Source organism: Pelobates fuscus, chromosome 7 (genome assembly GCF_036172605.1).
Source record: "Pelobates fuscus isolate aPelFus1 chromosome 7, aPelFus1.pri, whole genome shotgun sequence".
Lineage (NCBI taxonomy): Eukaryota > Metazoa > Chordata > Amphibia > Anura > Pelobatidae > Pelobates > Pelobates fuscus.
Window position 1 is genome coordinate 70,005,091 of NC_086323.1, and position 13,984 is coordinate 70,019,074.

Below are 13,984 nucleotides of genomic sequence, written 5' to 3' on the forward strand. Positions count from 1 at the left end.
TATAGTTGATAGATTCGTTGTAGGTCCGCATTTTCTAGGCCTTTAAAATCATTTGGCCTCATGCCTGGGGTGAATGCTCTATTTCGATATATGGGGGTGAGTGGGGATGATGTTACTGTTAGGTCATATTTTATTGCGTACTTGTCCCAAATGTGGATTGAGTTTGTGATGGCTGGGCAGTCGGTCCGCAAGAGCGCTCTATACTCTTTCGGGGTCCAAATGTAGAACTGTGGAAGATCCGATTGCATAATCAGAGACTCCAGGTCTACCCATCTCCTGGTCTCAGGGGGGGTGTGCCACATTGCAATTTGCGTCAATTGGGCCGCTAGGTAATAGAAATGTAAATGTGGAAGGCCCAGGCCGCCTCTTGCTTTGGGGCGGTATAGGATGTTGCGGGCTACCCTATGTCTCTTGTTGTGCCAAATGAAGCGGTCAATAGTCCGCTGTAGCGGCTTTAGGTCATGCTTTGTTATGGGGAGGGGCAAGGCCTGGAACAGGAAAAGGATGCGGGGTAGGACATTCATTTTGACCGAATGGATCCTCCCGATCCATGAGATTGGTTTGTCCGCCCAGGTCTCCATATCCGCTATAAGTTTTTCGATCTGGGGGGTATAATTTAAGTTGTGGAGTGCTGCATGATCTGCTGATAGTTTAATGCCGAGATAGGCGAGATAGGATTGGGATACTCGTATGTGGTACTCCGAGGTAATTCGGGTGGTCTCGTGTTGTGTGAGAAGGATTGGGAGGGCACTGGATTTCTCCATGTTGACCTTGTAGCCCGAAATAGTGCTGTAGTTCTGCAGGAGGGGCATTAGTGCGTGTAGGGAGTTGAGGGGGTCGGTCAAGGTGAGGAGGACGTCGTCCGCATAACCGGAAACTATGAATTCCTGGTCTGCTATTCTCGCTCCTGTTATGTCGGGGTGTTCCCTGATCGCCTGTAGGAGGGGTTCAAGAGTTAAGACAAAAAGCAAAGGGGAAAGAGGGCAGCCTTGTCGAGTACCGTTGTGTATACGGAATCGTGGGCTGTTCGACCCTGTCAATTTTATTTGTGCTGTCACGTTCGTGTATAGTGCGCGTACTGCTGTGATGTAGGGGGGAGGGATGTGTAAGTGTTCCAGTAGCGCGAACATATAAGGCCAGTTCACCCTGTCGAACGCTTTCTCAGCGTCGAGGGATAGGGCTACTGCTGGTGTTTTGGTTGTAGTGAGCGTCCAGATTATGTCAATGTTTCGTCGGGTATTTTCAAAAAGTTGTCTGCCGGGCACGAACCCTACTTGGTCAGCGTGAACGAGGCGGGTGAGGTATGGGTTGAGTCGCGTCGCTAATATTTTGGCTAGAATTTTACTGTCATGGTTTATGAGCGAGATAGGTCTGTATGCCTCGGGTTGGGAGTGGTCTTTGTCTGGTTTCGGTAGCAGTATGATGTGTGCTTGGGTCATGTCTTGAGTAGGTGGTGTCCCCTCCATTAACTCACGGAACAGAGTTTCCATGTGTGGTATCAAATCTTCTCGGAAGGCTTTGTAATAGCTACCTTCGTAGCCATCTGGGCCCGGGGCTTTGTGGCTTTTCAGAGAGGAGATGGCCTGGTTGATTTCGTCCTTGTTTATTGGGGCGGAGAGTTCCTCTATGGCTGCGGTGTGGAGTTTGGGAAGGTTAAGGTGCGTTAGGAATTCTAATGTTTTCTCACAGGTGGCCATCTTGAGAGTCTTGGCGGGTTTTTGGGGGGGGAGGATTGTGTGTGTGGTACTAACTGTCCACCTTCTCTGCAGTATTCCCTGTCTGTGTTCGTGGTGAGTAGGTTCCTATGGGAGGCTGTGTGGGGGTGTGCTACCTGTAAGCTAGGTGTCTCGTCTGTGTGTGCTGGATATACATTACATTGCTGTTCATTTGGCAGGAGGTGATGATGGTCGTGCTGAAAGTCTTTAACGGGGTGGTGCTGCCGCAGTCCAGGCATAGTCAGCTGCTGAGCAGCGCTCGGTGGTCAGCTCCAACAGTCCGTCCTTCTCAGGTACTGTGTGGGTAATTCCGGTGCAAGGCATGGGTGGTGGGTGGGTCGCAGACGGTCCCTGCGCGGTTTGCGGCAAGCCTCAACGAGCGTCTTAGTGGGAAGGGTCCGTTCCTTATCAACTGCCGTCGTGTGCCGTGGGTCTCCGCTGGGTCGGGATGGGGAGTGGTGAGATAGTGCAGGCAATGGGTGACTCCAACAGTGATGGCGGTGGTGGTGCGTCCTACTCCGCGGCCAGGTACCAATCCCGTGGTAGGGGTCGGAGGGCTGGGAGTGCAGCTGTAGGAAGGCTGAGATTGTTGGGGGGTGCTATGCCCAGGTCTCGAAGGAACGGCGCAGGATTTACTCCCGGAAGGAGGATGTGGGGCCTACCCTGCTTGAATACCATTAACTTGAAGGGGTGACCCCACGCGTATTTTACTGCGTTTGCCCTCAGCAGGTCTGTGACTGGGCGCCACTCACGTCTGCGCTGGAGTGTAATGGGAGCTAGATCCTGGAAAAGGGAGATCGCTGCGCCGTTGTGGGTGATTGGGTTGTCTCTTGCCTTCTTGAGAACGGCTTCTTTCGTCTGGTAGTGAAGGAAGCGTACTATAACATCTCTAGGCCGCGTGTTGTCTTCCCTTCTGGTGCGCAGGGCCCTGTGCGCCCTATCAATATGCCAGTGTTCGTCTGGGATGTCTGGGAGGAGGGGTTGGAGAATGGTAAGCACCGTGGATGCAAGTGGGCCCTCATCTGCCCGTTCAGGAAGGCCCCTTATACGTACATTGTTGCGGCGTGTGCGATTAGCCAGATCTTCCAGGGCGGCCTCTGATGCCTCCAGGCGTGTGGTGAGTGCATTGATGTGGCCAGAGGCCGAGTTATGTGCTGCCACTGTGGCCTCGACGCGTTGCTCTAACTCCGAGGTCCGCGCCCCCAATGAGTGTATCTCCGCCATAACAGCCTTGGAGCTCCGCTCAATTTCTCCCGCCAGGAAGGACTTCATCGCCGCCATTTCGGCCAGTATGTGTGCCGTCTCCTGTGTGGGTGAGTGCCTCATCTGGGGTAGGTCTTCGTCCGTCGGTGAGGTAGGAGTTCTCAGGCCGTGCTCGGCGCCATCTTGAGAGTCTTGGCGGGAATGGCGGGAGGCCGCGAATAGATCTTTTACCGTGGCCGGAGTTTCGGTGCGTTTTTTGTTCTGCTGTCTGGGTGTGCGCTTGTCCATTGTCGTTGGTCAGCGAGTTGGTGTGGGTAGATTGCCGGTGTGATGGCTAAAGGTAGCTGTTGGCATAGGGGTCGGTGAGGAGCGCTAGACAAACACGTCCAGCTTGGTTCCCGGTCAAGCCACCAATAGGTGTACTTTTAAAATGTTAAGACACAGAGGAGAGACTTGGAGACAGACGCTGCTCCATCTTAAAATGACAGAGAGGCTGACATGATGACATGTTCAGAAGGGTATGTTAACCTATTAATGATATTTGCAAGCATTTAATTTCATCTTAAACACTCTGCTATAATGGATTTTATATTTATATTTTTATATAATAAATATCCAAAAAGACAAAACTATTGCTTCCAAGATAATCCTTATTTTATATTGTATTCTCAATTATTTACATATCTTAAATAGAGGATCTCTTACTAACTATATAACATTATGGCTAAGATATCTGTATGGTTAGCCCTACTAAGTTCTATGCTTTAAGACATTATAGTGGTAAATAAGGGAACCAGCCACGGTTACAACATGTTTGTCTCAGCAGTTCACCAGTAGGGGGACTGTCTGACAGCCCAGGCAGTCCTGTTGCAGGCTGCTGCATAGGCAGAAATGCTTGCCATGTGATTACTCTTTCAGAGTGCGGGAGCCTAAATTGCCGAGGGGGGACTGCTTGTGCCGTCAGGCAGTCCCCCAGAAGCGGATCGCGGTGGATTTGAGTACATGGAGGTCGCGGGAGCTGTAAGCCGTTATGGCGTTCCATGCTGTCGTAGTGGCTTTAAAGCCCATTCAAAGCGGGACTGCGTTAACGGGTTAATATTCCAATTAACTTTCAATATTAATGAAATTCCAACACAGTCTTTATGAACATTTCATAAAGATTTGTTTCCTTATGAAATGCTATTTTGTTTGGGTGGGGAGGTGAGGTGGGACAGTGCCACTGTAGTTCTATATTCCTTTTTTATACACATATACATGATCCACACAACATAAAAAAACAATACAAGCTGCAAAAACACACATTCTGCAAATAACACTATCAGAGGGAGGACACCTGCTGGTTACAAATGGCACTGCAAAGGCTTGACCACTCAATTTGTATAGACTGAAATGATTGTTGCAGCTGGTAGAATTGTAGCCAGGTAATTCACCGGAATTCTACCAGGTGCAACTAACATTCCAGGAGAGAATTCCAAGTAAGTTATTCACTTAGAGAATTCAAGGTAAGTTCAAAGTGAACTACGAATCTGAAACCAAATAGCTGAACTGAACGCAAAGCTGACTTGACAAGTTTCTACTTTATCTATTTTGACCTTCTAACTTTAGTAAGTAACCCTCTTAAAGTGAGTAGAAGTGAATATCACATTTTAGACAAAAGTAGTCACACTGGACTATGGACAGTTAACCTGGAGAACTAGTCCAGTTCTGCTATTATGGCCTCAAATGTTCCATTCCTATTGAAATCACTTTGAATTTCCAACAGTTCACACTTTAGTAAGTAACCTTGTAATTCTCCCTTACAGCTTGGGATTCAGTGGTGTTTACTTCGATATATAAAGCCACTTCTGGAAAATTATCAGGATTATTTACTAAAGTCAGAATTGTTGGAAAATTAAAGTGGATTTCAAATTTAAGGATTAAACAGCCAAACCGGAAAAAACCCTCTCCAAGGCTGCTGTGCTTCCAGTTTGCAGCTATTTTGGTGTAAAATGTTAAATTCACTTTGAATTCCCAACAATTCTCACTTTAGTGAATAACCCTGAATGAGTCATCATTAAAAACAACATTAAACGAGCGAGAGAGAACAGTGACAATAGACATCTCAGTTAACTTGTCCTGCAAGTCTCCGCTCAGATCTCACACAACATTCAGCTCACTTGTGCCCAGGGCTGGCCTTAGGGGTGTGCCAGCTGTGTGGCTGCACAGGGTACCATGGTAACAGGGGGCGCCATGGGACCTACACAGCTCGCAAGTTCTACTAACAGGAAGGCTGTTTTAGGGCTTGCAAGGTGCCAGGACTCACCTCAGAGACAGGCCCAACTGAGCTCCCTCCCTGCAGTGTCTTCCCTGCTGTTAGAGTCAGAGCGCACAGGGGGATTTCTGACTGCACACTCCCCTACAGGAGCAGAGGGAGTCATGGGAGGCAGAGTTATGCTCTGTCTGTCTACTCCCACACAGAGAATAGCTGCCTGCCACTGAGGAGCCTGCCAAGGAGTGCACAGGGAGATCAATTCCTCTCACAACACTGTGAGAGAAATAGAGATTGGGAGACAGTGTATCAGAAGGACTTTAATGATGAAGTGGAAACTGTGAGGTGGATAATAGAGGTTAGAAATATAGGAGGGACAAGGGGATAATGGAGATACAAAAGAGGTAATACTTGAGGAAGAGAGGGAGAGGGAATGGAGAGACAACAGAGATTAGAACTGGGGTAAGCACAGGGGGATAATGGGGATACAACAGTGGTTAGAAATTGGGGAGATGGGATAAGTGAGAGATGGGTGGATATAAAAGAGAGATAGCTGGTCTAGACGTAGGGGAGACACAGTTTGGAAAGTGTTGATATAAGGAGAGACAAATGGGATATAGGATAAACTAGAACTGGTGATGGGAAATGAGGGAGAGATACAAGTATGGAGATGTGTGTGCAGAGCATGAGTGACAGTTCTAGCAAAGGGTAGGTGAGAGACACCAGCGAGGGAAGGATGGTTAATAGACAGACAGGAGAGATGGATGAAAATAAAACAATGGGTATATGAGTAGAATGATAAACATAGGAAGGAGATGGGAAGAAACACATTGGAGAGTAATGGAGGAGAGACAAATGGGCTGAAATAAGGGATAAAGACGTGAGAATGTGAGGAGATATAAAACTGGGAGAAAAAGGCAAATTACTTCAAAAAAATCAAATGTGTGCTCATTTCATTCTAGTCACTGCATTTACACATACACAACATCCAAACATTAGTTACAAACACAGTACCCGAGACAATCTCTGCCACTGCCAGAGGCTGATAGCCACTTTATTGACACCCAGAGTGGATATACCGAAAACACATGCCCTACCTACTTGATACTGCTGCAGCTAAATGTGTTTCCTCTCCCCCCCGCTCCGCCTCCCCGCCTTCCCTCCCCCCCCCCACCCAGGGCCGGATTAACATATGGGCTGATGGAGCTGCAGCTCCAGGCCCAGGCCCATGGAATAGGCCCATTTAAAAAAAAAAAAATTTTTTTTTTTTTTTTTTTTTTTTACACACTACTCTTAGGGTTGCCACCTGACTGGTATTTTACTGGTTTGCCACCTGACTGGTATTTGAGGCTGCCTGGCCGTACCAGTATTGCAGTAATACCGGCAATACAAATGCAGGTATTTTTCTCAGAATAAATGGAGATTACTCTGCAATACCAGCACCGGCCAGTAGGGGTCACTGTGTGTGGAGAGAGGCAGGTATAGGAAGTTACAGCATATCCCTGCCTCTCTCTACTACTTACTGATCCGTGGGGGAGCAGCAACACAGCACAGAGAACAGACAGCAGCTCTACAGCTCAGGTAAGAGAGGGATGGGAGGAAAGGCAGCAGGGACACATGGGGACACTGAGACACTAGGGGACACATGTGGACACTAGGGGACACTGAGACACTAGGGGACATATGGGGACACTGAGACACTAGGGGACACAGACACTAGGGTACAAATGGGGACACAGACACTAGGGGACACTGAGACACTAGGACACAGACACTGGGAGACCTGGAAACACCGAGACACTTGGGGACACTGGAAAACATGGGGACACTGAGACACTAGGGGACACTGGGACACATGGGGATGCTGAGACACATGGGGATGCTGTGAGACATAGGGACATTGGGAGACAATGCGACATTGGGACACGGAGACACTATGTCCCCATTTCTCCCAGTGTCCCCATGTCCCCTATCCAGTGTTTCTAGTGTCTCAGTGTCCCCAAGTCTCCCAGTGTCTGTGTCCCATGTCTCTCAGTGTGCCTAGTGTCCCCATGTGTCCCAGTGTCCTTATATGTCCCAGTGTCCCCATGTCTATGTCCACAACTGTCCCCATGTCTCCCAGTGTCCCCAAGTGTCTGTCTCCCAGCCAGTGTCCCCTAGTCTCCCAGTGTCCCCTAGTCTCCCAGTGTCCCTAGTGTCTTAGTGTCCCCAAATGTTTCAGTGTCCCCATGTCTGTGTTCCGAGTGTCTCAGTGTGCCTAGTGTCCCCATCTCTCCCAGTGTCCCTATATGTCCCAGTGTCCCCATGTCTATGTCCACAACTGTCCCCATGTCTCCCAGTGTCCCTAAGTGTCTGTCTCCCAGCCAGTGTCCCCAGTGTCCCCTAGTCTCCCAGTGTCCCCTAGTCTCCTAGTGTCCCCTAGTCTACCAGTGTCTGTGTTCCCATGTCTCTGTGTCCCTAGTGTCTTAGTGTCCCCAAATGTTTCAGTGTCCCCTGGGCGACATGGGGACACTGACACTGTGATACATAGGGACACTGAGACACTGGGTGACTTGCGAGACTGAGACACTGGGAGCAATCCATCTATACAGCAGAATCAAACTGTGAGTAGTTTGTTGGTGATTTTACAGAATTTTCTCTGATGTCACTCCTTGTGATTATACAAATGATTAAGGCTGGTATTTTTTTTCCAAGAAAGGTGGCAACCCCAACTACTCTTCACATACTCTTGCTTAAAGGAGCACTATAGGGTCTGGAACACAATCATGTATTTCTGACCCTATTATGTTAAAACCACCACCCTGGCCCCTTCTTGCCTCCCTAAGTATATTAAAATATAACTTGTATTCAAGTCTGCAGCTGCTGGCTCTGCTGCTGAACTGACTGTCTGCTGACATCATCAGAAGTGGTGGTCTGAGCAAATGACAATACTTCCCCATAGGATTGGCTGAGACTGTCAACTAGGCAGATCAGGGGCAGAGCCAGCACAAGCCCTGGCCAATCAGCATCTCCTCATAAAGATAAATTGAATCAATGCATCTGTATGAGGAAAGTTCAGTGTCTGCATGCAGAGGGTGGAGACACTGAATGACAGTGCTGCACACTAGGCAGTACTGTCCCAGGAAGCACCTCTAGCAGCCATCTAAGGAGTGGCCAGTGGAGTTATTTTCTCTGAAAAGACAGTGTTTACTGCAAAAGGCCTGAATGGAATGATTCTACTTACCAGAACAAATACAATAAGCTGTAGTTGTTATGGTGACTATAGTGTCCCTTTAAGTTTGGAAGCGTAAGAGGGATGTATGGGAACAAAACTTGTGTGGACTGGCTGACAATAAAATTAGTTTAGGTAATGCAGACGCTTGTCTCTTTTAACACTGTGGCATGTACCCTTTCTTCTACACTCAGTACATACACCTTTTCTCTGTCCCAGACTATATACCAGGAACTTCTACCTGCTAGTAAGAAAGTAAGGAGACAAGTGGACATGTGAGTGCTAGGGGGCAGTCCTTAGAAAGCATGGAGTGAACGCATCATTAGACACATTTATGTCAAGCTCAGGGTGCTGCCTGCATAGTATGCCCTTAGTTGGACAGCCTGCAGGATTGGCGGGCAGCCTGACATGCATTCATGCCAGGCTGTCCTTCAAATTCTTTGGACAGACATGCCCCCTTTTTGGGCATGTTCTCCCCTTTTAGCAGGTCTGGTCACGTGATTCGCACCAATGGCCCACCCTTTTACCCCGCCCATTGACTTCCTGCTTCACTGGACACTGCTGTTAAGGGTTATGGATTTACTTGAAAGATGAAAGCAAAAATTAGAGAGAGATTAGAATAGAGTATGTGTTTTCTTATAGCCGCATCCTATGAGTTTCCCTTCAGCACCATCTCCATCAGATACATGACGCTTGGGAGGTATGACTGTTTTAGTGTTTTTGGTCAATAAGATTCCGTAATTAGGCCCATCATAATTGTCAGCACCAGGCCCACTGTGCTCTTAATCCGCCCCTGCCCCCACCCCCTTCTGTATCTTTTCCTTCACTTTTCTCTCTTTTTCTCTATCTCAACAGCTAAACTCGCTCTACATACCTTCTGGGAAAACTGACTAAGCTCAGGGGCCCAAATCCAAAAGCTGAGGGGCCCACTAGAGAGACAGAGTAGACACCGACATTAAATCTTTGGACGTCACATAGCTATCACAACAGCTGATAAGAGAATCAAAAACCACAAATAAGCGGACACTATAGACAATAAGCTAGGTACACTACCAGGGCTAGAGCACATCGACAGCTAGATAGGACAGGGGCAAAGCAACTACAGAACTCAGTCAGCATAAAAACAGCTCAGACCCAGAGGTGTGGAGTTAAAACTCATCATTACTTTATTTTCGTTTAATGTTGTTTAGGTTTTTTTTTTCTTTTAAAAGAAAAAATAAACTCAACATTGACCTATGATCTACTACCAGAGAACCAAACATGAGTACCTGACACACAAAGATCCTGTAAAATACATCATATGGTGATAGTTATGTTATGTTATTCGAACATGTTGTGAAACTTGACCACCAATTGTTCATATTAACACTGTAATTAACCGTAATGTCAAAAACCTATACATGTCAATTCTTCATGTCAATGTTAAATAAAGAATTGTAAAAAAAAAAATGTGTTTCCTCTATATATTTTTACCTGTTGCTGTCCGCAAGAATTCCAAGTGTTTCCTATAATGTTCATCCAACCCTTCACTACTGGCTCCATAAGCTGACGATTAGTTCCCATGTTAAGCAATGTCCTTCCCTCCTTATTTTGAGTGTGCAAAGCTATTTTTCTGTTTAATTAATATATGCTTTTTGTTTAATACACTCAGCCAGCGACCTAGGCCTTCCTACCCAGCATTGGCAAAATACTAACCCAGAGCTGAGGTATTGAAGGCTTTATACCTGTTTATTACTTACCCACATGTGCCTTATGTCTATTTTTTTTAAACGCAGCACATTGCCATTAAGCCTATAGGCACTAACCGCTTCATATATGCGCCCTCCAGCTACTGATTGATACATCCCTAGACTGGGCGAGAGTGGGCTGGATAGCTTTTTAAAAAAATGTTTTAATTATCTAGAGGTCCAAAGCTTCAAACTGGTGGGAAATAAGAGTTCTGAGCAACTCTCTCCCTTATGTAACCAGCAGCACACTCCTCCATGCAAAATGTCAGTAAAAATCAAACTCAATGCCGTTGGTGCTCTTGTCGTAGCAAAACTGACGTGACTGAATATACAAGACAGGCTAACAGGCAGGAAAAATCAGAAAGTGATGTTTGAGTTGCAAAATACTGCAAGATCTTGGAGTGAAGAGAGAAGACATATTCTGCCAAACAGATTGCCCAGTGAATTATGGGTAAATTGTCATGGAAACAAGTATGTGATCTTTTAGCCCCACCTTGTGCCAAAAATTTCCAAAGGCCAAATCACCCATGAGGGAAAATAGTGCATAGTTTCTTTAATGTTTTAAGGAGTTATACAAACCATTTTTTTTAAAGTGACAGGGGGGTGGGTGGGGGGTGGGTGGGGGGTAGGGGGTGGAACAGAATGCCATAAATTTTAAATTGTATCAAGAAAAATAAAGGTGACAGAGCTGCTTTAAGTACCAACGTTTCTTTTATAATTTGAAGATAAACTATATGACATCTTTTCAGTATGATTATGTGAATGGAAATGCCTCAGGGAACCTGTCCTTAGCTGCAGCACAGCTCATGGCATGCATCGTTTTTTAGACGCTGTCTGTCTGCCCACTCTGGATTCCAATCATTTTGATGCTGGACGCTCTGGACAGATGTCATTTCATACGGTTTCTAGCCTTCGTCAAAATAAGGACCCAGCGCATCCTGGGTCATTCCTGCGAAAACATGTTTCAAGCAAACAAAAATGACTCACGGCATCAATTATTTTTTTTTGTAAATCTGTTTATTGAGATGATATAATCAACAGAAGTGGCTCGCAGGCCAAGCAAAAACGTAATATTTCCAAAACAAGATAAGGCCAGCATAGAATATTCTAGTATCAGAACAGTCTGAGTAAAACAATTTTAGTACAGTTAAACTTCACAAAATCAGGTAAACAAAGTATTGACCTAGGTTGACAAATTCCGTGATTACTTCCCTTTATCTGTGGGAGCAGAGAGCAGGAATCAGTTTTGAGCGCCTTCGTGTAGTATTTGTGTGTATATGAGTATTTATTCACGGCGTGATGTAATTCTGGCTAGACATGGATTACAGTTGGCGCTTGCCTATGGTGGACAGGGGGTGAATATGTCACATAGGTAGTTACTACCTTAGATAGTTGAGGCTAGTTCGGGGTGTAATATAGTTTCAGGGTAGGGAGACCAGTGAGTCTCAAGTTTAGAGCTATGTGGGGTCGGGTCAGCAAAGGTCGGAAGATAGAGTATGGGCAATGACACCAGCAAGTCTTCCACATATGTGGGATTGTTGGTGGTAGGGTCCCAGGTGTAATCCGGGGTACATCCGGGGAGAGATATAATCTGTTCAGTGATGTTGAAGTACCCCCCGTTAGGTAAGGTATGTGAAAGACCTATCTTACAACACCTCCATGTCCCGATGCCCCCACCCTAAGTGGCCAAATGCTCAGACTGAAGGTAGAAAACTAAGTCCCAATGCAAGTGCTGACCCCTCCCATGCGATACCCATCCAAGGCGGAGCCCAAAACATGTTCACCGGTCACCCCTACCTCAACATCGCTGAGTCACCTAATGGTTCTAAGAGCCTCTGATCACTCCTGTCATGGGCGGTGTTTTCTGTTGCGTGTGCATGTGTAGGGTTTCTGTCAGTCCATATGTCAAAATGCTAGTGAATTGGATCAGAGCGTATTCAGATTGTGGAATGTCCAGTACATTAAGTGTCCCTGAAGGCGATTTCTACCCTCAGAGTCTTCCGTCCAATGTCAAGTCCTAACTCGTAGGTTTCTAGTCAGTGATTCCTATTCTGTCAGTTGTCACGGAGCTCCACCTATCTGCTTAAGTCCAGTCTGTCCAGTTTCGATCTCAGACCCCTCGAGACCCTGCGATCAGAGGGAGGAGAAGAAAGGAAAGGAGATTAGGAGGAGGGGAGCATTGGTGCATGCGCCGTGTGTCTCTGATTGTCTCCATCTTGTCGGTACTGAGCAATATAGTAAAACCAGGGCATCCACATGTCGGTGTGCCTGGTTCTTCGACCTGTGATGGTGGCGTGTGCCTCCTCCGCCCCCTGAATATCTTCGACCCGGTGAATCCATTCTTGTTAAGTTGGCACCGTATCCGTTTTCCAATGTGCTGGAATGTTGGCCTTAGCGGCGTTAAGCAAGTGCCGCAGTATCGACTTTTTATACACTGGTATGGGCTGTGTAGAGGCGTGTAGCAGGGCCAGTTCCGCATTCCAATTGGGTATGACTCTCAGGATGAGCGTCACCTCGTTCCTGATCATGATCCAATATGGGGTGATGAGTTTGCACTCCCACCAGATATGTAGTACCGTGCCGCGTTCTTCCTGGCATCTCCAGCACACTGGTGGGATTGATGGGAAAATTTCACGGCATCAATTACTATCAATACTCCTTTTGAAATAAAGCACGTTGCCCCGTTGTAGTACCTTCTTGGCCCAATAGATGTGACTATCCGTTGTCTACTCAAATCTCTGCCATCCTCTACCAAGCTCTGTTTTCTCATACTACCAATAAAATAATAATAATAATAATAATAATAATGGAGAATAGATGGTGGTTTTTGTGACACATTTGTGTTCCTGACCCTATAGTGTTCCTTTAAATACTGTAGAAATTTCTTTTTGCTAGTCATTTGTAATATATTCACTTCAGTAGAAAATAAAACTTTGTATCCAACAGAGGATACTGAGTGCATACTGATTGACATTTCCTTTGATACTATTTTAACTGATCCTGACAGATTCTTTGTTGGATACAAAGTTTTATTTTCTACTGAAGTAGAAATATTATGAAGGACTAGATATGAGAACTTTGCACAGTATTTAACTATTATTTTTGCTTTATTATAATTGTGTTTCTATGTATTGAATTTATTTTAGAGCTGATATTATTGTACGTTTTCTCATACTGTCTGCTCTCTGGTACCCTCTGATTCGGCTTGTTTCTGTTTATTCTTTTAATATTTACTCTCCTGAGATAACGTTAAGCCCAGCTACCCTTTAGATCTGTAATATGTACAGCGCTATGGAATTTGCTGGCGCTATATAAATAATAATAAAAATAATAATATGCTTCTATCCTTTTCTGTGTTAGGCTATAGGTACCGTGACAAAATAAAACTCAGAGGTGACTGGTCCTTTTTAAAGGATGGAAGGATAGAGAGTATTCTGAGTCTAACAATGAGCAATAGATCTGTGCTGTCCCACTCCTCTTCTTCACACTAACAGAGACTGAGGCCTGCAGTATATTTATTGTCTTAATATTCTTCTTCAGCGTGGACAGCTTACACAGATAGCGAATTGTGGACTTCCGAGAGCTTTGCTCGCTACATCACCACATAAAGACAGGGATACAAGAGTAGCAGAACAGTCAGAACCCCATGAATGACCAAAAAACGACTGCCGTGATAAAAAGAGAGGTGTAGGTGATATCACCGCACTAGTGTAGACACTGAAAGTTAAATTGTTATCCCTATTAAGTTTTTGCAAGCTGTTTTTAAATATACCCTCCCCATCTCCCCTCCCCCACCTCCACCAATGAAAACAAAGCGATAATTAAATGCAGGCATATCTTCATTGGGGGCTTATCTACTAAATATTACTATTTCACTTTT